Raw genomic sequence first — 4,832 nt, 5'->3', positions numbered from 1 at the left:
AGACATTTTGGAAAAACAGGAATTTCTCGTAGAAATCAACCCCAAGTGATCTCGAAGAATTCGTTTTATTCGAGAAAGTTTGTACGTATGTACATACTATTACTTTAATTTACGTACAGGGTGATCCGATTATTATTAAGTCCTCCAATAACAAATGTCAAACTCTGAGATCATTGTTACAGGGATTTGAGTGCTATCACGCAATATGAGAAAAAATTGAAATAAAAAGATAAAAAGAGAGAGTTGTCGTTATTATTAGGAAAAGGTTTTATTAGAGAAAAAAAGAGAAAAAAAAAATTGTTTAAATTGAAATCGTCATTGGATCAGTCGATCTGTATATCCAAGTAACTATCTTTAATTCGATAATATCTATGTACATTAAAGTTTATTACGCAGTAACGTTTTATGATATTATTAATCGATTTTCATACGTTTAAACGAAAGGTACATTCATAGAACTATATGAACACGAGAAATATTCAAGCTACCGTATTCATTCTTTCGCGTTGCACACACATTTGCGACCTACATATCGTCGAAGCCTTTGTATTATTCGTATATACCTATCTATCTATATATATATATATATATATACATATATATACACATATACGCACACACACACACATTATATAGATGCATACAACACAACAGCGTTGTTTCGTGTTTGGTTTACAGCACGAAGTTTACCCATTTGCCTCTCACCAACCGTTTTCCACCCTCTTCTCGAACGAGACTACGTACTAGAAACAATATCGGACTACCGTCGATGCTTACGCGTCAGAATTATAATAATAATAATAATAATAATAATAAGAATAACAACAATAATAATAATAGTAATAATAATAGTAATAGTAATAGTAATAGTAATAGTAATAGTAATAAGAATAACAATAAATAACAATAATAATAATATAATAATAATAATAATCATTATCACATCATTATCATCATCATCGTGATAATAAAGCTTAACTCAACAAATCCTCAAGAGACCTTACTTACTCGTGTTCGTTCGACTGAACAGCCAAACAAATTGAACCCGTCGGATGATAAACGTCGACTTCGTTAACTCTCACAAGCAAAGACGATGATAATGCAGACACGCGAAATGATTTTCGTTGTTCGGAGTGTACCTTCTTGAAAAGAAAAAGAAAAAAAAAAGGAAGCAACTAAAAAATAAAAAGAACCGAATAATTCACAAACGAATTCGATCGGAATTGTGTCGGTGAAATCGAGCGAGTAATATAAAAAATAAACAAAAAAAAAAAAAAGAGGAAAAATAAAAATTAAAAAGAAGTCGAGCAATTACGAATGCAAATAATAATTTTTTTTTTTTTTTTATTCTTCAATCTCCGTTTATTCGGTCCGTATTTTTTATTAATTAGCGGTATAAATATTTTGTAAAATAAATATTTGGCACGATCTATGAATATTTTGATTGATATAAATAATTAAATCTGAGAATATTTTTATTAATTAACAGTAAATATTTCGTAAAATAAATTTGTCAGTATGTATGAATATTTTCATCTATATAAATGATTAAACGTTTGATTTACATTAACAACATTACGTATCGACATTTTTATTATAATTTGACTGAAAAAAAGAAACAATTTTTTTTAAACAACGTTATGTTAAATGTTTAAAAATATTAATCCAATAAATATCGATTGAAAAAGTAAATCCTAAACGAGAAACTGTCGACGTCGTTATTTTTATCATGGATCGAATGATAATCCAGTAAAACCAATCGCGACGAATTTTTGAAACTCCGAAAAGTATTGTAAAAACGAAATTTTTAAAATCCTTGTAACATTCATTTTGTATGGGATCGTTTGCTTATATACGAAAAGCTTATACGAACGTTTTATAGTGAAAAAGCTCTCGCTAGAAACATCCTAGACCATACTGTATACACTCGGTATTCGACAACAAACGAGAAGGGAGATCGTCGAAACTGGAAGTCAAAATATTCGAGAGAACTTTCTAATCCTATTGTCGATTCGTATCCGTAACAACAACAATAACAACAACAACAACGAGGACGACTACGATGATAGCAACGTAGAAATAGATGACATACATATTGGCCAAAAAAAAAAAAACTTATTTGTTGAGAACTGCAGAATACTAAATTTTCCAACATTAATCTCTGCATCAATAGAAACTTTTCGACATTGCACGTGCCGAAGAATCCTTTATACGATTTTCTCAATATCACGCTATCGTGTGTCTATCTGCAGAAAAAGAAAAATGAGAATAGTATGACGAAGCTATTAGAATTTGATCGAAAAAAAAGAAAGAACAGAAAAAAGAAAACAGAAACATTACTGTTTTATTAATATTTTGATTAATTAATGACCGTGAAAAAAAAATGTATTCTTAATCTAAATCATATTTTGTAAAAAAAAAAAAAATAGCCTCTGTATGTATGAATATTTTGATCATTATTTATAATTATTAGAAAGCTATTAGTACTAATGACGATTTATTTAAAATACTGACCCAATAAATAATTGGCGAAAATAGTTTGATAAAGAGAGAGAATAAGAGAGAGAGAGAGAGAGAGAGAGAGAAAGAGAGAGAAAAAGAGAAATCAGAAATCAGAAATGCAATCACGTTTAACGAACGATACGGATTTGTAATCTGATTCAATGAATTCGTAATAATGATGATCGTACTAATCCTATAAATATTACATTGCGTTAACCTGATTAATGAATAAACAAATCTCTGATTTTGTTACCAACTCGTATTAAGAATAGATTACTATTATTAAACAGACAAATTGTATTTCATTTATCTCGTCTTATCAATCGTACACACCCTTAACTTGTAAACTTGATAAATGAATAAACAAATTACATCTGTTGTCATTAAGTCTTATTAAAAAGATATTACTGCTATTATAAATGCATTATACTTCGTTTATCCCATATTATCCATCCAATATATTTTAAACTTATTAATTAAGCAAATCTATAAAAAAATTTCTTAATTCTTATAAAAAAAATATATATTAGAATCAAAATATATTAGAAGCAAAAAAAAATATATTAGATATCAACAATGAGTAATATCAAAAAGTTACTATATTATTCGATCTTCATTAATTCAATTTAATTTTTCATCGAAATCAATTTCGCATATCTTAATTAACAACTTAACGGCTTATTTAACATGGATCGATGAAAAAGAAAAAGAGAAAGAGAGGAGATAGAAAAGGAGATTGATTAAATGTTCTATTTTTTTACATTTTTTAAGAAAGACGTTCTTTAAACTTTTTTATCATTCTCTCAATAAAAAGTTAATTTCGCCGGTAGAATCCTTTTCAAATACTGACAAGAGAACTCCTACTACGTAAGCTTCTGACATCTGTGACTCCAACGACTTCGACGACGACACTCTTTCATGGAATTTACCTAGAGCACGAGAGTTTATAGAGCGCGTAAATCGCCTGCGTCCCCATCGCCCTTTCCTATCCTCCCCTTTTCACCCTCTTCCCTTTTCTCTGACAAGCTACCAACCAAAATCGTGTCTCGTACGTCAACCTTGATACTACTACTCTGCGCTACTAAAGGATGGACCGTTTCTTCTTACGATTACGACTTAACCCCCTAAGAAAGAGGGATGGTGCAATTGAATTAACTTCGTACGATGTTACGATACCACTTAATTAAATGTCGACAATAAAACTAAAAGTGGTATACTTGTATAAACGATTACTTGATAGTATAAGAAGAAAAGAAAAGAAAGAGAGAGAGAGAGAGAGAGAGAGAGAGAAGGAGAAAATTGAAAAGAAAATAAATGAAAAAAAAAAGATTTAAAAATTGTTAAGAATTAACAATGTAAATCTTTCATTAAAATGAACAAAGTTGTGATCGTTAATAAAAATTTCGATTATTTAAATAATTACAACTTTGTTTATAAGCCTTGTCACGAATCAAAAGACGCTTTAAATAATGAAAACTCTTTAAAGAATCGCTTAATCGAACGATGTCGCTTAAATGAACGTCGACGATTAAATCGAAAGTATTATACGCGTGTAAATAATTTCTTGCTGGTATAAAGAAAGAGAATTAATAAGAAAACAAAACAAAACAAAACAAAAAGAAAAGAGAGAGAAGAGAGAAAATTAAGAAAATTTTTAACGATTAAGAATGTGAATCGTGTAAAAAGAATAATCAGCCGTGATCATTAATAAAAATATTGAATCGAAAAATAAGATTACCTCAATGATTACGACTTTGTTTACAAGCCTTTGTTTAAAAATCGATAGACACTTTAAACAATGAAAAAGTTTCAAAGAGAAACGATATTTCACGGTTCACTCAACGAGGCTACTATACGAGCCTACCCTTCGCTTTCCCCAACGATTTCGATTAGCTAATTGAACCGGACTTAATTAATTATCCAAAGGTTGATTTAAGAAACGAAAGTAAGTAGATATAACAAGAATAGGTATCACTTGTAACGTAAAAGATAGAACGTAGACATTTACATTCTGGAATGTTCAAACATTATAATCGAAAAATCCGATTGGTTAAACTCGCGAAGCCCTTCGTTATATCCCCTTAATTAACACGTTATATATTATATAAAGTGTATTTTTTAAAAGGACGCGGCGAGTACAGGCCGTTACGGGGAAATATCTAAGAGCGATACGGCGTAGTTACCGGCTCGATTGTCGCACGGTGGTGCGGATAATCGATTAAGCCGAGGGATGCACTTACCTGCTCGTTCTCACACCCCGTGGAGCACAAATTCCAGAGAAGCTCAAAGTGGAGAGATAGAGATAGATGGAGGGAGAGAGAGAGAGAGAG

The sequence above is a fragment of the Vespula pensylvanica genome, chromosome 3 (assembly GCF_014466175.1).
Source record: "Vespula pensylvanica isolate Volc-1 chromosome 3, ASM1446617v1, whole genome shotgun sequence".
NCBI classification, from domain to species: domain Eukaryota; kingdom Metazoa; phylum Arthropoda; class Insecta; order Hymenoptera; family Vespidae; genus Vespula; species Vespula pensylvanica.
This window is presented reverse-complemented; position numbering follows the sequence as displayed.